This window comes from Camelus ferus, chromosome 6, assembly GCF_009834535.1.
Source record: "Camelus ferus isolate YT-003-E chromosome 6, BCGSAC_Cfer_1.0, whole genome shotgun sequence".
Taxonomy (NCBI): domain Eukaryota; kingdom Metazoa; phylum Chordata; class Mammalia; order Artiodactyla; family Camelidae; genus Camelus; species Camelus ferus.
This window is the reverse complement of record NC_045701.1, coordinates 41,993,073-42,013,172: the sequence shown is the minus strand read 5'-3', so window position 1 is coordinate 42,013,172 and position 20,100 is coordinate 41,993,073. Positions and strand designations below refer to the sequence as shown.

The following is a 20,100-nucleotide window of genomic DNA, read 5'->3' as shown; positions in this document are numbered from 1 at the left end:
AGAGTATTCCAGCCCTGGGCCTGTCACATACTAATCTTAGCTTTAAGCAAATAATTTAAACCTCCTGAACCTTGGTTTCCTTTTCTGTAAGCCAGGGACATAATACCTGCCTTGAGAGGTGGTTGTAAACATTAAATGGGACCTATGTTCATATTCTAAGAATCTAGCATATAGAATTTCTCAACCAACAGTTGTTGTTGTTAACATTATCATCATTATAATTATTTTATTAGGCTTGATCAAGAATGCTCCAAAAAAAAACCAAGTCAAATATGTGGCTCGGTAAAGAAGAGAGGGAACTAGAGTTGAGATGGGTATTCCATTTCATTTATAACCAAGCCTCATTCTATGAAGGATTTATGGCAAATTATAAAATATATACAAATAAAAGGATGAAAATAAATAATCAGAGCCTATGACAAGGAAATGGGCAGAAAAATAGTAACATTAATACCAAGAAATGCATATCCAAAGATCTTCATAGTAGCTATGGGTGAGTCACAAAATTTGGCTTTGAAATTTTTTGGTAATTTGATGTAAAGAGGAAGATAATACTGAGCTTCAAGATTCAGACTTTCCACTAGCTACTAACAAGCCAGGTCGTGAGGAGAAGTACGTATTTTCCTGACACCCAGGAGACCTCATACAGAGGGAGCACAGACATGAAGTGGATGGTCTCTCCACCACAGCCTCATAAATTCAAAAGTGAGTTCTTACAGACTCCCTCAATGTAGGCCATAGCATGGACCTACACTTCAGCAAAAAGCGTGTGACTCACATGGTTTGATATAGTCCTAAGGTACAATTTTAAAATATCTAGAGGACTAGAGGAGTATCTGTGTGTCTTTTCAAGCCAGCCCCTATAAATCCTGCTTGAAACTGTGATAAGTGTTAGAGCGCAGAGAATTCAAAAATGTAATTTCTGGCAAGAATTTGAAGGGTGAATATTTTGAATTGTTAATTAAAGGAAAAGACAGCCACTGGCTAAGAGTAAAGACCTTTTGAAAATTAAAAAGAGTCTAACCAAATCCACCTCTGCATGGCAGCGAGGTGAGAGACAAGCTCTGGGCAGAGTAAAATCTAGTCGTAAGATACAGCCCCAGGGCCTGCTCTGACACACTGAGGAACAGGCAATCGAGATCCAAAGTTCTAAGCTACAGTGTAAGGCCATAATGGTTTTAGTTTGGAAAATTTTCAAAGCAGATGTTAGCAATCACCCACCATGGGCACTGAGAAAAAAAAAAACTCAATAAAACACACATAGCATTTCTAATTTTAAGCGGTGTAGGTTCTGGTCAAACACTTCAGGATGAATTATTTTCAAATCACATTCTCAGATAGTGAAGTGATTTGACCAGTGGTAGGGAATTGTTGGATATAAGCCACACGAAGCACAGAGCACATCTGCCAAGGATAATGAATTTGGTTTGGAGAAGCTGATCTTTCTTTCTGGTAACATTTAGATAGCAGGGTCAAAAAAATCTTTCTGAGACCACTTCTAGTATATGCTAGAAAATTCTCTGGAAGGGAGCCGGACTGGGTCAACTTGAGAAGGGCTCAGCCCAAGAGAGTGACCTGGAGGGGTGAGGAGACCCCGACAGAGATGCGCACCTGAGACTGGGAGCTGAAAGGAAAGTTGTCAGGCAACTTCAGCTGGAGGAGATATCACCCAAGTCCAGATTTCCAGTAATGATCAAGAATCAAGAAGCCCTAGGCAAGAGAAGCAATTAACATTTTGAATATCCCATACCCAGAGGGTACTAATGTCCCATTGCAACTGTGACAATTGTAGTGGATGCTGTTGTGTGCACCCAGATCCTTCTTTCAGGACCAAGGCACTCATTCCCCAGCTCATGGTTGAGTTGGTCCCAGGGAATTTCTCTTGGCAGAAGATTTCGTCTTCTCCCTGGAAGCAGCTTGAGCCCAACTTCCTTTATAGGCAGTGGTGGACCCTGTGGTATATCTGAAGACAATTCTAGCTTCAGAACTCCCTGTGGGAATGGCTGAGAGCTCTGTGGCAACTGCACTGCAGTTAATGCATAGACACAAAATTTCACATAGAATTTTGAAGGTGAGCTAAAGGTTAAGAACCTCTGTCTTACAGGACTAAGATCCCTGATATGATGACCCTAACTAATTCTACTAGCAAGTAGGAGTTACAGAAACCTTGAGAGAAGATGACCATGCTTTCATATATGTATAATTGGCCAAGAAGTTACATAACAAGATTAACCATAAGCCATTTCAAAGTGTACAATTCAGTGGCAGATAATACATTCATGATATTGTGCAAACATCACCTCTATCTAGTGTTAAGAAATTTTTATTACCCCAAAAGTAAACTCTGTATCCATTAAGCAGCCTCTCCCTATTCCCTCTTCCTTAGCCCCTGGCAACCACTAGGTTACTTTCTGCCTTTATAGATATACCTATTCTGGATATTTCATATAAATGAAATCATACAACATGTGATCCTTCGTATCTGGCTTATTTCACATAACACGATGTTTTCAAGGTTAATATACATTGTATCATGTATCAGTACTTTCTTTCTATGTCTGAGTAATACTCCATTTATGGATATACCACATTTGTTTACTCATTCACCAGCTGATGGACATTTGTGTTGTTTACATCTTTTGTGAATAGTACTGCTATGAATATTTGTGTACAAGTATTTGTTTGAATGCTTGTTTTAAGTTCTCTTGCGTGTATATCTAGGAGTGGAATTATTGGATCACTTGGTAACTCTATGTTTAACCTATGGAGAAACTGCTAAACTGTTTTCCATTGTGACTGCATCATTTTACATTCCTACCAGCAATGAACGAGAATTCCAATTTCTCCATATCTTTGCCAAAACTTGATATTTTTTGTTTTTCATTATGACCAACCTGCAGGTGTGAAGTGGTATTTCACTGAGTTTTGATCTGAATTTTCCTAATGACTAATGATATTGAGCATCTTTTCATGTGCTTGTTGGCTGCCTGTAGATTTTGGGGAAAATGTCATTGGGGGTAATCAGTCCTGCCCGTTTTTAAGTTAGATTGTTTGTCTCTTTGTTACTGACTAGTAGGAACTCTATATATTCTGGATACCAGACCCTTATCAGGTGTATATTTTCAAATATTTTCTCTCATTCTGTGCACTGTCTTTTCATTCTCTTGGTAGTGTCCTTTGGTGCATAAAATTTTGACAAAGTCCAACTTATCTTTTTTTTTCTTGTGCTTTTGGGGTCATATCTTACAAACCATTGCTAAATCCAAGGTCACGAAGATTTACCATTACATTTTCTTCTAAGGGTTTTATAGTTTTAGCTCTTATTTTTAGGTCTCTGATCCATTGTGTGTCAACATTTGCATATGGTGTGAGTAATGGTCCAACATGGTTCTTCTTCATGTGGATATCCAGTTCTTCCCGCACCATTTGTTGAAGAGAAGGGACCATGTCTTTTTGAGTGTAATAGGACAAGATTTCGAATATGGCTGGATATGTTCCTAGAGCAGATTTTCCCACATTACTCAGTTCATAATGCCCTCAATGTTCCAGTAATTTTTTTCATGGTGCTCCTGGCCCAAAAGAAATACCTAACAGTTTCATTTATTCTAAGTGGTTAGAGCAAAAAAACTCAGGAAGTGTTTATGTTCTAACAACTTGGTAGCTGTTTGAAAACATATTACACATTAATTGAAAGATAAGACAATGTTTTTATTTCATTCTTAAATAACCCACAAATACTAAATGTGTGTACCTGTTGGGCACTGCACAACTTTCCAAACTCTGGATTCAGATAGGACAACTGCTACCCTTCTTTCCTGTTTTATATTGATTTTTACACTGAACTTCCTTTTTATTATAGTATCACTTAAAATCCAACTTTGCAAAAATACGATGTCCACAAAAGGAATGCACTAGTAGTTCATGTGGTGTCTGATAGATGTTGGGTATCCTTGTGTTTTCCTCAAAAAAAAAAAATATTCTTCAGCAAGCCTGTGAGTCAGCAGTAGTGTCCAGGGAAACCCACACAGTTGGGGAAACATGATCTTAGACTTGGGGAAAACTGATTTTTAAAGCATAATGTAAAAGACACAGAGTTCATCACAAGAAGCTTTAAAAGAGAAGGCCACTTAAGAAAGCTGAGAACTTGTAAAAATGCAATTTTACATGATCCTGGTGTGGAAGGATAAAGGCAAGTCGCAAAGAAACCCTAATAAGTCAAGACTTAAAATCAACATGCACCAATGATAGAAAGTTTGTGTTTGGGATGGTGGGATGGTGGGAGACATAATATTAAGTACAAACTTAAGAAAGTGGCACAGATATGCAATGGTGGGGCTGGAAAAGTTGATGTCCCAAGTGAGGCCCATCTGGCCAAAAGTACTAAAGAGAGCTAAAAGGGAGATCAATTTTTAGAGTAATGAAATTAGTTTCAGAGGAAGAAAGAGTAAGGCGGCATAGGCCAAATGTATAGGTGGTTGTTGTCATGTTTACGGAGATCAGAGAAATGTGAACTTCTGATTGTTTCTGTCTCCCTCGTCAAGGAGAATGATGTTCAGACTGAAAAGACTCAATTTACAGTAGCACAAAGTCACGTACCAGCAGGAGAGCTTGGATTTGCTGCAGTAACAAACGATGCCAAAAAAAAAAAAAAAAAAAAAATCAGTGGCTTAAACTGCAAAGGTTTAATTCTCATTCACACAAAGTCCTTTACAGGCTCATTCGGTTCTCTGGGCAGCTGTCATCCGGGTGTTGGCTCAACATGCCAGGTGACTTTGGTCTTGTGGTGCTGTGACACTGACATGTGCTTCCATGCAGGGATGAGGGGTGTGGAGATTCCTACACGACCCTCAGAGCTTTCTACATGGAGTGATAGTCTTCACGTCCTCTCACATTTCACTGGCCAAAATAAATCACAGGGTCCTTTGCTTTGAGGGAGTGGAAAGGGGCAGCCCTCCTAAGTGCCCAGAAAAAGAGGGGCTCAGAAATATCGGTGAGCAGCAGTAAAGCCCACTGTGAGGGATCTCTGCTTCCTTCCTTTCTCAATTCTGTGACAAATCGTCATTTCCTGAAACCTGGAACAAGTTTTTAGGACATGTACAATGACAAGATATAGTGCCCAGAGCTCTAATTTGACCCTTTATTTCTAAGTGGGTGGAACTTCTCCCGCAGCCTCTCCTCCACTCAGCCCTCGGCAGTCATAGTGGTCTAGGTGGGAGGGATGAAGGCTGCCCCATGGGCCGTGCCAGGGCAAAGGGGGCTGGTCTTGGGTCGGGGAGGGGAGGGATTCTGGGAGCTTAAGAGCAGAACACACGACCAGAACAGAGAATAGGTTCTTTCGAACAGACTAGATAATCTATCATTCTCTGTTCCCTGGGGATTCCAGAATGCTGCGCCTTGGCTAAACAGTGAAAACCGCTAGGTTGCTAGGTTGTTCTGGTGGCTACTTTATGGGTAACTAGAAAAGTCGGATTTATGGGTGGTCCCTTTAGAGTTATAACAAATACTAATAATCCCTTAAGATTAACCACTGGGATATCCTTTTATGATTATGAACAGTGAAGAACATTTGCAGAAAGAACACTTGCAGCTCCGCAAATCTCTCTCCAATGCTTCATCCACTGCCTGACACAGTGGTGCCTAAAAAGCTCTGTGTAACCCCCACTGTGCCTGACTTCACACCCTGCAGGGGTCTGGACCCTGGAGTGGGTTAGACTTTGAACAAGGCTGTAGATCAAGTAAGAAGGGGTCTTTGGTCTGCTCTTCAGCAGCAATCCTGAAAGGGCCACTGTGTAACCTCTAGGTCTCCTAGAACTGGCTTCATGGCGTGTTTGAGTTTATAATAGGTCACTAGCAACACTCTGACTGCTGGCATGAATTCTGAAATCTATCACTGCTGCTGAAAGATATCACTACTCTGTCTACAGCAGGAGTCCCACTCAGGGTAAAAATCCCACCTGAACTGAAATGCTTTTGCCTTAAATGGAGATTTTGCCTGCTTTAGGAAAGATACAACTGCTTAAAGGCATTTGTTTCCATTTTTCTCTAACTACAGCCACCAAATGGCAGATTGCACAGATCAAAGATTGGCTGTGGTTCTGAGAAGATTCAGAACTGAATTATAATTCCAAAACAGGACTGAAAATGTGGCTTCTCTGCTGACTCGGCTGGAGAACGTCACTCCGTGGCCCTGGGTTTCTTTGGCAGTTTCGTAGCAGGATTCTCATGCTGTCAGCGCAGTGGAGGTCTCGATGCACGGGTTTCTTGGAAGTGACACAAGAAAAGAGCCCGGGATTACTTTTATAAGCACTGGCTCCAGAAATTAGAACAGATAACCCTCCCTGGTACCACTGTACAACTTACTCAGAGGAGACACATTTATGGAGCGGAGAATCCTTTAGAAAAACTGGCCCCTTTTTCCAAGTAAATGACATGGGTTTAACTTCCAACAGCCAAAAGCCATAAACAGGAAAAGTTGGGAGAGAATTCTGGGATGAATGGTTGAATTGAACTGAAGTGTATCAGAAGATGTATGAAACAAGAATAGAAAAGATAAATAACATTTTGAAAAAAAAAAAAAAAAAGAAGAAGAAGAAAAGAAAAGAAAGCTCTTGGGACTGCAGGGATCTGCCAGGCTCTAAATCTCAAGCAGGCTCACCCCTTATTTGGGGGATTTTTGTTTTAAATTCATGCAGATTTCAGGCAGAGCTCTAGAGGGCAGCAGAGATACGATTTTCTTGAAGAAGGTCAAATTAAAAAATGCAGGGTACCAACATTTTTTTTTTTTTTTTTTTTGCATATGGTGCCAACCTTTTGGACTGATGTGTGGGTTAAAACAGAGTCTAGGTTATTACAGAATACAGAATCTTAGGCCTTAGAAGGGTTGCGGTGCTGTCAAGTTAGTTCAGTCCTCTTATTTTACATGAGAGGAATTTAGCCCTGAGGGGCTGAGTGATTTTCCTCAGGTCATCTGGTTAGATGGCAGCAGTTAAGACCATCCCTCGCCCTCAGGCTTACACAGGACAGGCTCTTTCACAGTTAATCAAGGTTCTAGAAAGGTTTTTTCCATCCTGAAATCATTTGGGTTTTATGGAGGCTTGAGTTCAAACACATATTCTTCTCCTATGAAAAAAGGACTGACGGACATTTTTAAGTCTGAAGCTGATGGTTTTGGAGTGCAGTAATTAAACTTGGAAGGAAGCACATCAATTTAATTTTCCTCAGCCCATACTTCCAGACTTTGGCCTCTAGGTGGCAACATAGGACCTATGTTTTGCTTTCCAGAGGCGTCAGCAGTTTTTCAGGAAAAAACCTGATTACTGTAGTTCTTCTTGACCCTGGGAGTCTAACGGCATTTCCTCCTGGCTAAGCTGATGATCCAGACTTGGATGCTCACTTCTTAAATGCTGTAATTATTTTCGCTATAATCCTCTGATAATAACTTATTTAAATGGTCATACTCTGTTATGTCATCTGTTTGGCAGGGTCATATCTACAGATAAGAGCATTTAAATCGATTTTTAAACTTCATAGCATTCATGTGGCTGCTGCCCCTTCTCTTCACTGAGCAACCCCTGCCCTCACCCCACTCTCCTCAGCCCAGTCACACTCTGCAATTCTACCTACCCCCTCCACTCAGCCTGATGCCCCAGTCAATATTTTAACTCAGTGGAATCAGCTTTAAATGGGCAGAAAGGACCATTCTGAAAGAAAAAAAGGGTTCAGCAGATGGTCTGGAAGAGAGAGGGCGGTACTTTATGCATTTTCTGGATCTATAACATCTCTAGAGCAGGGTTTTCAAGAAGTGGTCTAAGAACTGCATGGGATACCTGGAAAAATGCAGAATTCCTGGACCACACTTGGGACTTGCTGGGTCTTAATCTTTGGGCTGGTGGATCCTGGAATCTGTTAGCTCCTAAGTAAACTGTGCTGTGAACCACAGCTGCAAAAGCTGTAGTGTTTTTTTTTTTGCTTTTTTGTTTTTTGTTTTTTCTTTTTGAGCAGCTGGTGGCGCCACTTCTATCTCCTCGCTGCCTCTGGTTCACTGGCCTCGTACCTAATTTTCACTGCTGAACTTGGAGCCTTGAAGTTCATGAATAAAGATAGCCACCCATCTCCAGCGCCTGCTCTTTCCTTCCTTCCTGTTAACAGTAAGCTGACTCCAAGGCATTTAAGGACCCGTAACTGGAAAGGTGATATGGAGTGGAAAGAACATGAAAGACTCCAAAGAGTCAGAGAACCAGGACTGAATTTTGGATCGATTGAGGGATTTACCCTGCAAGGGCTTCAGTTTCATCAGTTAACCACAATTACACCATTGGAGACAGACAACTATTAATGTTTAAGGAATATTTTCTTCCAATATTTTTTCTTACTTTCATCCCCCACTTTAAATTTTTTAAATATGATTTTACATTTCACAATAAACAAATATATTCTCATTACAGAAGTTCAAATGATACAGATGAAATCAAAGTCCCCTTTAACTTTCCCGATCCAAAATCCCTGCCAAGTAGGATTGTGCTGTACATTTCCAAAATGTGCTTTCATGATGTGATGTCAGATTTTAGGATTTTTTTCCATATTAGTATATGTAGACTCATTTTGTTCTTTTGAACTGCTGCACAGCACAGTCTTTTCTAGGACTAAAGATAGATTCTCAAAAAATTACATGTGCAATTTTGCCTACTGCTTTTTCCATCTCACATATGTGGTGAATATCTTCTGGTCTCATCATATATTCTTCAGAAATAATTTTGTAGTATTACAGCATATATACTAAAATCAGTTTTTAATGATTGATTTAATGCATGTCTAATTGTTGGGATACTGAGGTTGTTTTCAGTTTTTGATAATTGTTTTATGATCAACTCAATGTCTCCTTACACTTTCCATTTCCACTCTTCCCTTACTTAGGGAATTTTTTTTTTTGATCATAATCAAATAATTGAGGTCCTTGAAAAGTGGCTGATGGGGTCAAGGTCACTTTGTAGTTTCTGCACTCACCTTAGGCACAAATTGCTCTACGAGTGAGGATGGGTGTTGAATTTATCTTAAACTTCTGTTGAAACTCCACTCTCCTCAGCCAAATAACTGAAGCAAAATGAAAGCATCTTTCCAGAACTGTTTACTTGGAGCAGGTGAGCATTTTCACAATTAGAAGCGAAGTTTGCAATCAGTTTCTTTCATGGAAAAGGTGCTCTTATAGAATTAATCCATGCATGGCTCAGAGGAAGTAAGACTCTCTGAAATTGATTGGATTAAAGGGGCTCCTTAACATCAGAAATACTTAGGCACTCATCTCCTCTGCTGGGTAGTTGACAGAGGTCTCCAAACCATCATCCTTCATGGGAGGTACTTGGCACAGAATTGTCATGATTTCAGAGCTTCTGGATTAGAATCAATTAAATCCATAAACAGAAATCAGCTGCTATTATTATCCCTAAAATGATACCCTAGCACCTTCACCTGGCCCACTCCTGTGTCATGCAGGAATTACAGCAGGCCTGCTGCCCTTGAAGGGGCAGAGCCAAATGCAAACGCTGGGAGTCACAGCGATGTTGGGAAGGGATGAATTGGGTTTAAGTGAAACGTGAACTTGAGTATCTGTTTTGCTCTTCCAAAAATACAAAGGGAGCAGAAGACACAACTTCTACCCTTGAGGACCTGTTAAGCAAATGTTGCTGTACCACGATAACATTTAAAACACTATTCTAGAAGGCTTTACAGGCAAAGTAAAATGCAACAGTGACTAATGACAGTTACACGTTAAAATAACATCAGAAGGAAATAATAACGTTACTCTTTGCCCCAGGTACAAGTCATGTGGATATCCTAAGTATCCAACGTGTTTCCTAGAATTTCAGTGCTCTATGACTCAGAAGGACTTAGATCATTTGGGGCACCATTTAGGTTGTAGGATTTCCATTATTTAACATCTGCTATCTTTGGGAGTGTAATTAGAAGGATGGTCCCTCAGGCTGAGAGGAGACTGTTCTCTTTTCTGTTTCTTCGTCTGTGTCTCTTCCCTCTACCCCTTGACAGATTTACCTGGTCCAAGGAGAAAGAAAAACAGGACATGAGATGCTCTGGATTTACACAGCACCATCACTCTTGGCATCTGTGATTCTCCTAACAGCCTCTGTGATGCTGGGAACAGGGCTTGCCGCCTTCATTTGACTGAGAGAAAGTGAGGCAGGGAAGGGTGAATGGCTCACTGGCCACCCAGCAAGACCACAGCAAAGCCAGGATTAGGACACAGGCCTTTTGAATTCCACAGTTCTCTTCCTTTCTCTTTACCCCTCGTTTACATTTTGGGCCAAATGCTTGCTTTCTTTCTGCTTAAAAGAATTTCTTTCACCAGTTTTTAACCACAAGTCAAAACCTACCCTTTGGCCATCTCCTGGGTGGAACTTTGTTTTCAGTCATTCACTTCTAACTCCACAGGGTGATAAGACACTGGGTCTCCCGGGGAATTTGTGCTGGGAGCCTGAGGGTGAAAGGTCATCCCCTTCTCCAGCCCCTGTCCTTCCTTTGGTGAGTTGTCAGGCAGCCTCTCAACCATTGATCAATCAACCTCGACGGCAGACTGCCTACCATGCCGTCCTCACTGATTCCGTCAGAACAGGAATCTTCCTCCAACCCATCTGGCCTCTCCCAGCACCTCCATGCCTTTCCCAAAACTCCTTCTCTGTCATGTTTCCCTGCTTCTTACTCCCTGGTCTTCACAGCCACACTGACTCTAATCTCAGGAGTTAGTCCCTAATTTTCCACAGACATGGGGAGGTTTCCATGGATTTGCACTCAGAACCTCCTCTAGTGTATTCAGATCACCCAGAAGTGTGGATTTTTGTGCATATGAGATAAACAGGGGATCAATCCATGGATAAAGTCCAGTTACTTAACTTCTCTATACCTGAGATTCCTCATCTGCAAAAATACTGCTAATATAAACTTCACAGGGCTGTGAAGAACAGCTGAGGTAACACAGGTGGAGTGCTTAGAGAACTGCTTGGTGCATCTTAGCGCTCCAGAGATGTCAGACACCATCCCCACCAGCCTCATCACAGCCGGAGCACTGAGCCCAGACGAGGGAGTGGTGGGAGAAGTGGGGTCGGCAGCAGAGGGTCAGTGCACGAAGGCCCTCTGTGACATTCTGCAAAGGACATAATTTACCCTGACGTCCAAATCTCCCTGCAGGTGTTTGGAGTTTCGGAGTAAACTGCCTAAAAGCAGGAGGCCAAACTGATCATCTCAGATTCCTTCCAGCTCTGGCACACGATCCCTACCTGACAACAAACAAACTCAGTCTTAGTCTTGGGCTCACAGTCTCAGATAACCCAACTCCTTTCACTTTGCTTCCAGTCAATAACCAAAGGAAGGTAACTTTCCTGCCCTCTGGAGCATCTTAATGATTAACATCCACTCAGTGGGAACAGTTCTTTTAATAATATCAGACTAGTTAGTTAGAAAATAAATTCCTGTTAGTGGAGAGTGTGTAAAAGAAAACTCAGCAATTTTTTTTTTTCTGAAAAAGATCTTAGGAATTTTCACCCACTATGTGGCTTGGTTTTCCTGGAAGGGAATGTGAAACAAGATGGGTTGATTTTGTCCAGAGAACAGAGACTCTTTGCTTATTGTCCCTCTTTGCTCTTGCAGCTTAAAATAAAGCAGCAGGGAGACAGCTGTGTCCAGCTGCTTGCCCCATCGACAGCCCTGCCTCCCAAGTTGGGTTCATCTCTGACTATCTGGTTGGTACATGACGTCCGCCCAGGTACTGTTCCCTGCCTGCCTCATTCCTGCCTGTCCCCTCTTCGCACTCGGCTATGCCAGCTTCTGTGAGGGCAAGTATGTCTCCAGAGATGCCCTGTTTCCTCCCTGGACGGACAGGCTGCGAGAAAGGGAGTAAGCATCCCTCCCAGCTTACTCCCGTTGTCCTGGCATGATTATCACAGCGCCTCTTTTCCTTTCAAAAATGTCTTGTTTGGGTAATAAATTATATGCAAATTATATGCAAAGTCCCGTGTATATTAAACATAGCCCCTCAAGGCCAGGGACTGTTCCTTTCTTTACTATTAAATCTCCAACACGGTGCCAAGAAGAGGCATCCGATAGTCTTCTGTACTCTCTAGAGTTTAAGCTTGGATGACTATCCTGCCCTCATAAAAGCCCTGGGACCTGAACCTCAGTTTTCACATCTGTAAAGTGGAGATAATACTCCTTACCTTCTAGAACTGCAAACAAATAAAAGGAAATAGTGATTTTTACATTCTGGGAGTTGTAAAATATTATGCAAATGTCATTTTCTAGAAGTTAACCCAGGCTTTGTCACATTGTAGACATTCTGTAAGTGCTTGTTAGTTGAATGAACAGAATGAATAAACTTGCGGTAACAGATTAACAACCCTCATGGGGAAATGATTCTCTTAAAACTGGAACAATATACTTAGCACTCAAAGCTGGTTTATAGTCATACCCTGAAGCTAACTGATAGATGACAGTGAAATGAACCTCTCTCATAAGCTTGCTATGAAGCCTAGAAAGGAAATAAATAATTGAAAAACATTACAGCAAGTGGTACATGAGACTGAAGCAGGGCTGAAGGTGACACAAGGAGGCAGGTCCCTATAAGCTGGCCCTTTCTGTAACTTCAGGACTGACAGATGACAAGAGATGGGCAGGAGCCATTATACCTGGTTTTCTGGTGAAGGTCATAACCTTTACACAGTACTGAACTTGGATGGTGATTTAAACTGGATTTCTTGATTCTTGTTTAATTTAGGAGCAGTTTAGGACCCAAGGGAAGTTCATTGCTTATGCCGGTGTGGAAACTCCTCTGCCTGGGTGCATTTTTATGACCTGCCTGGTTCGTCACTAATAGGCACCATAATATGTGAATTGACCTTTTTTTCTTTTTCTTTTTCTTTTTTAACATTTTTTATTGATTTATAATCATTTTACAATGTTGTGTCAAATTTCAGTGTAGAGCACAATTTTTCAGTTATACATGAACATGTATAAAATTCATTGTCACATTTTTTTCTCTGTGAGCTACCATAAAATCTTGTATATATTTGCCTGTGCTATACAGTATGATCTCTTTTTCTGATTGGAAATAGAAAGCATTAGTAAAAAACAAAGCACTGAAGTGAATTTGTTTTCAGCCTGGGTCTTAGGATGTATGATTTTGGAATCACAGAAGTCTGACTTCCACATCAAATTTGATTTTCAGTAGCCAAAAAAAAAAAAAAAAAGTAGATCCTGACAAAAAGGCAGGATTGTCAAATAAACAGCACTAAATAGTGAGTCTGCATATTTCTCCTAATGCTGGCATTGGCTCTGAAGCAGTCATCCAGCATTTTGTGGCATTTAAGCCCCCACACAAATTATAAAGGCTGTCAGATCTTTTCTTGAGTGGTAGGGTGTGAGCAAAAGCATGCTTTTTCTTTTAGAAGCAAAATTTTGGGGTTGGGTGAGAGCAAAAAGATTGCCTTTACTTTTAGAAGCAAAATTTTTTACTTGGAAAAATTAAAACGCACCCATCTTGTCAATGACTGAGTTTCCCATTTACGTACACTTATCAGACATGGTCCTCTCTGAATGTCAAGAACTAGAGACTGGATGAGATTACTGTTGGTAACATGAGGACAGAAGGAGAGGGAGACTCTTTCCTCAGAAAGCTTGCTGTCTAGTTGGGCTGACGGGACACATACAGAAGAAGACAGGTAGTGATGTAAGGTGGGAATGACAACCATTCCATTGCTCTGGGCATCTAAGGAGGAGCAGAGAAGTGACATCACAAAGATAGAGAAGCAACACCTTACCCAAACAAGCAAGAGAAGATGCAACACTTTGGGGCCATGACGGTTACAAATTTAGGCAGGAAGTATTTTCAGCAGTTCTCTTCTGCTGGACGTGCATCCTTGGACACCCCCTGGTGTAGGGCAGGCCCTAGCCTGCTGCTGCATCCCAGTCCTGACGATCTCATTCACATTTTTGGTCTTGTTCATGGAAGTCTATAACCAGTTCCCGTGCCTGTGCTTGGACTCTAGGACTTGTCTTCTCACATCTGAACTGCTGTGGTGCCCTGATCAATGCAGGTTTCCAAGTTCTTTACCCAGTCATCTGGGCAATGCATCCTCCAAGGCACCAGAAGCTACTTAGGAGACTTCTGGCAGCATGGCAAAACCAGAGCTGGAGCAGCACAGAAAACATTCCTGGACAGGCCTGGGAGTGTGAGACAGCCACGGACGTGGCAGCATGCAGCCAGGCACACTGGGATGTCTTATATGTTATATGGCAGAGGTACAAGCACTAGAGACAGGAACACTCAGATTCACATCCTGGTTCTGTCACTTAACGGCTGTTTGAGTTTGGACCCCATCAGAGTCTTAGTATTTATACCTGTAATATGGAACGACCAGCGTTATGAGGTCTGAGTGTGCTGCCTTTTATAGCAGGTTGAGCACTATGCTTGGCCCACTTTCCTAGAAGCATGGAAAGAATTGCATAAAGGAGGCAGTGATTGACCCCTCAACTCGGTAGAGAGCTGCAGAAAGAGATTTAATCCACGTGGAGAGACTTGTCCACAATTAGTGACACAAAAATAGCAATAAGGTCCTTGAAGAGAAGCTTAGTATCAAGAAAAGATCATGAGCTTTTGCTTGTCAAAAATAGTGGAAGAATGAGATGTTCTGTTTAACTGGATAATCTGGTTAAGAGAGAGTTCTCATCACATTTTTCTCCACATAATGGAAACTCAGCAAATGTTCCTTGAATATACTAAATAACACACTATATATCACATATGAATTCTCATTTCTTCAAATAATATAATATTCTGTCAAAACCATGCAACATACAAATATTTCTTAAAGGAAGGATACTTCAGATAATATTTCAGGAGCCTTCAGTGCTCAGAGACATTATTTTGCAAATTAGTTTTCCTTGAGTGTAGTGGGTTGAATTGTATTCTCCCAAAAGATATGTTCTAACCTTGGGTGCTTGTGTATGTGACCTTACTTGGAAAAAGGGTCTTTGCAGATATGACTAATTAAGATGAGGTCATACTGGAGCAGGATGGGTCCCTCTAAGAAGAGAGGACACACAGACACACGGGAGGAAGACTAGGCACCAGCAGAGGCAGGACTGGAATGACTCAGCCAAAGCCAAGGAACACCAAGGACAGCTGGCAACGAGCAGAAGCTAAGAAGAGGCAAGGAAAGACTCTTCCCTAGAGCCTCAGAGGGAGCAAGACCCTGCCGACACCTTGAGTTCAGACATCTAGCCTCTAGGTCTTTGAGAAATAAGTCTCTGTTTCTTCAAGTCACTAAGTTTGTGGTAATTGGTTATGACAGCCCCAGAAACCTACTATATCGGCAATACGTGGGTGGAAGTTTTGATGTCCACATTTTATTACTTCTCATACGAGCAGAAGTTATATTGTAAGGAGAAATGAATTTTAGCACCCTTGGAAGCATACTCAATTAATAATCCTGCACTTTAAAGAATAATGATACATTATTGAAAAATTATATGTATATCAAGTTGTAGCACATAAAATAATATCCTAAATACCCTGAAAGAAGTCACCATGAAACATTCACGTTCAGTGGAAACAGTTGTAAGGCAATTCATCATCCCCATGTAGTAAATTTTCTGGAGTAAAAGTAGCAGAGTAGAGCGACCTCTTTATTTGTCAGCCACTCACCTTTACTTTTGCTCTTTTCTTATTAAATTAGCTATTATCTGGACCTGCTAGAATGAACAAAATTAAGTTCCATTTTGAACAAGATGCTTTTTTTCCCCCGTGAGGTAAAAACTTAGCATAAACCTCTAAGCATGAGAAAGTTCAGGTTGCCTTTTATTTACAGTCTTTATCAAGCAAATAATATTCATATTTTGAATTATGCAAATAAGCATTTACATGATAAATCATAATTGCTCTCAGACAGCTGTTTATAATTGGGTAAATGAGACACACTTTTAAATTGTCTAAATACATACTTACCCATGTTTACATATTTATACACTAGAGTCTAACTGTTCTGAATCAGCTGTTATCATCTATTGTGTCTTATACAGACCAGGGAAGAGAACTTTTCATACAAACAGCAAATCCCTTCTCATTTGTTCTGAGATCAGAAGCATTACCAGTTCTCTCAAATAAGGGTCACCTCTCTCAACGTACCCTTGCCAGTGGCATTCGACAGTACCTCCCGCAGGAAATGATTTTATATCACTTTGGTTGGGAGGGAAGTGAATCTTGACTCATATTCTGATCTGATTAGGTACACCTGTGACAAAGAAGAAACACGTTCCTTTCTAATGAGAGGTTTTTAAACCTAAGAAGTCCAGTTGCCTTATAGTGAGCAACATGTTCCTACATCAAAAAAAAAAAAAAAAAATCAACAAGTATTTCTTTTGAAAAATACAGAAGAGATACAGAGCATGGTGCCTGTCCTGGAGAGGCTGACAATCAAATTAGGAAGATGAAATTAGCACATTTGAAATATTCAGAAAGCAATTAAGAGGAAAAGCAGGTGGTGTTGACTGTAAGAGCTAAAGGAGATTAGGAAAGAGAAGAAGGCCCCAGGGCCCCAGGCTTGGGCCAGGTGGCCTGGGTTTTGAGGACTCTGGGAGCTATCGCTCCTCTCTGCAGAGTGAGGGAGGACTCAGCCTCGGTAAGGCAGCCAGAGATGAGGAAGGCAGGACCACAGAGTCCAACATCCAACTTCCTTTCACCCCATTCACTAGCAGCCCTGCAGGGACATCCAAGGGTCTGATGTGAGAGATGGCAGCCTTGTCTTGAAGCACCATTCTCTCTTCCATTTCTCCCAGCGGGGGGAGAATTCTACACCCCCCCCACCTCTTTTTTTTTTTTTTTTTTATCTTAATGCATTTCCCTTTGCTTTCTTAGTGCCGTCAACATTTGCCCTGTTTCTGGTCCTCTCCAGGAAACGCATTTGTTTCCGATTCATCTGATTTCTGTTCTTACATGGTGTTTCATATGTGCTGAAGAGAGAGAACTTTTACTACAAGATGCTCTGGCTGAATTGAGAGGACTCAAATGCTACTTCAGGGATTCACACACTGGCAAGAATGAATCCTGAAGCACAGAGACTGGGGGAAAAACACCTGAAGCAGCTATAGAAGCACCCAGAAATGAAAACATTAGGACTTGGGGATGCCGAGCCTCTATCCCTCCATTAAGTGCAGTGAGAGCCTTTGCATCACAAGCAGAGATTTGACATCCATGGCAGCAAGGAGGCCTGAGGCCAAAAATCTGAAACTGGAGGGTCTGGGTAATGCTGCCAGGTTTAAGGAAATCTCTTCTACAGGCAGCTTTTCCCTAACTCTGTTAGGAGAAGAAAAGCCACTTCAGGGACCAGTAATGCAGGATGTGCTGAAGTAGAAAGAACCCCAGATTAGGAAAATCTGGGCTCCAAGCCTGACTCTGTGAGACACTGGGCAAGTCACCCAACCTCTCTCTACCTTAGCTTCTTCCTCTGTGAACTAGATAAAGTTCACTTCAGCGTATGACTGATGATCCTAAATGCATCATAGGATTGCTCCCAGCAATACAGGAGGGTAAAACTCAGCCCCCCACATGTATCCCACCACCCCAAGATATGTTATTACCACAGCAACAATTGCCACTATTAATTGAGTACCTACTAGCTGCAGGCAAGCCCCGTGCCAGGCACTTCACATAAAATATCTCCAGCCTCACAACACCCATATACATCATTATTTCCATTTTACAGATGAGGAAACTGTAGCTCCAAGAAATTACAAAACTTGACCTGGGTCACTCAGGAAAGCCAGATCTCAAACCCAGATCTGGTTTTGCCTGTCTGATCCCCTGGTCTGGTGCATGTTGGAAAGAAAAATCAGGTTCCTTCTGCACTATGCCTTATCCTTCACTAGATCAGCCTCAGTAGCAGCTCAGTGCCTGGTTCTCATGGTATATACCACCGTGTATTTGTGGCTCACAACTTTCTCAAAATTCTGTCTCCTGCGGGCTTTGTATGATAATAAGGCTGACTGGGTGGGAGGCCTTTCAGTGGGGAGTGGAAGGGGTTATATATTTGTGTAATTCAACTGACTCTGGTTAGTGCTCAGTCATCTCATTAACAGCCTCTGGGTTTACTAGGAATGCAGCTGCTGACCACAGCTGCCAGAGCGCCAGCCTCCTGCCTTTGGATTATATTTGGAGGAAGAAAACTAGCTGTGGATACACGTGTGGCAGGGAACAGGAGTAAGACCATCCCCAGCCACCTTGGCTCTCTCCTGAGCAGGACTCAGGGTGGCTGGCCTGGCCCCTGGCTCCAGGTTTCTGTCTGTCTCCAGAAGTGACTCGGATCCCCTTGGGTGGTCGCTCCCATGGCCATTATGCACGTGTGGCTTTCTGCCTGTTGACATTAGGGGATGTGCCCCCACCTTCCCTTTGTTCCATCCTCGATTTAAGACCCATTTGTTCTCACTGGCTTTTAACTGGTTTTCAATCTATGTTCATTGCTAGGGTGAGTTATCTTTTTCAAAAAATGCAACTTGCAAAGAGTGTCTGTGCCCCCAATTAGCATTGTTAAGCAGTTGGGAAACAAACACAACTTGGACAAGATGAAATCACAGTCTGCTAGTCACTGAGATGCTGCTAAAAAGCAAATCACAACAGGATTCCTAGAAATGAGTCTGTACCTTACAAGGATTTTTGGAATGCTGCAGGTCTTCGGGTCCCTTAATTGGCATCTGAATAAAACCACCCTTTTTCCTTTACAGATCCCGGTGTGCTGCTCCAGAGGTGATAAAACCCGCTCCCTGCCACTGGCTTACCCTTTATCAACCCAAAGCTGGTAAAAGCCAGGCTGGATGGAGGTGGGTGATTACCAAGCCGACACAGACACTCACTCTCTCTTTCTCCTTGCTCACCCAGTGCTGCCACCTGCATTCGGGCAAACATCTTGATTTACTTGGAGACCCTAGCAGTTTCCCCCTCTATGCTGCCTGCCCTTTGGGAATGTTCTTGTGACCAGTCAGCTGATGGGGGAATCAGGAACCTACTAGGACTTGAATAATAGAAAATCTGTAGGATTTGGCTTCTCTCGGATTTGCATAATAGAAAATCTCAATAATGGAAAACCAGTGTGCACGATAAAAAGATATTCATGTACTTTTACCAATGGTTCTATAGAAGACATGATTAAGACGATAATTCCTGAAACCTGGGTGGTTTTACTTTATTTTTATTATAGAAGAAGCCAGAAGACTATATCCATCAGAGATGACCTGACAATTGTATTGTATAACCCCCTGCATGCTGGCATCTGAGCTTTCACAAAGGTCATCACTTTAATCATTTTAATAATAGGTAAGGAATAGAATGTGTAACTTTAGGCACACTATGAGTTCTTTGACTCCTCCCTTTAAATTTGTTTTACAGCCTAATTCTTTTATTTTTTATTGAAGTATAGTCGATTTACAATGTTGTGTTTCCAGTATAAAGCACAGTGACTCAGCTATACATAACTTCATATTCTTTTCCATTATTGGTTCTTACAAGATATTGAATGTAGTTCCCTGTGCTATGCAGTAGGACCTTGTTGTTTATCTGTTTTATATATATTTTATATATAGTAGTTTGTATCTGCTAATCCCAAACGCCTAATTTATCCTTCCCCTCCCCTTTCCACTCTGGTAACCATAAGATTGTTTTCTATGTCTGTGAGTCTGTTCCTGTTTTGTAAGTTCATTTGTACCATCTTTTAGATTCCACATATAAACAGTATCATATGATTTTTGTCTTTCTCTGTTTGACCTACTTCACTTAGTATGATAATCTCTAGGTCCATCCCTGTTGCTGCAAATGGCATTATTTTGTTCCTTTTTATGGTACAGCCTAATTCTTTTGCTTAAGGATAAAAGGCCTGTGTGTGTGTGTGTGTGTGTGTGTGTGTGTGTGTGTGTGTGTGTGTATGTAACTTTCTTTCTTTTTTAAGTAGCCAAAGCCAAAGAAGCAGCTAAAATCCAAAAGGGTAGCCATCCATTTTTCTCTCACACCACAAACCACCCAAACATACATGTGCTCCATGCATAAGGAAAGAA

General features: G+C 41.6%; 1 long non-coding RNA gene across 2 annotated transcripts in view; it reads left to right on the top strand.

The window, feature by feature from the left end:
* LOC116664237 overlaps positions 1-19,647 on the top strand; it is a 66,323-nt gene extending 46,676 nt beyond the window's left edge. For both annotated transcript variants that reach the window (XR_004320639.1, XR_004320638.1), the window contains exons 2-3: positions 11,656-11,770; positions 18,778-19,647. This is a non-coding gene — a long non-coding RNA (uncharacterized LOC116664237). The remainder of the gene's footprint in view (positions 1-11,655; positions 11,771-18,777) is intronic.
* The last annotated feature ends 453 nt before the right edge of the window (positions 19,648-20,100 follow it).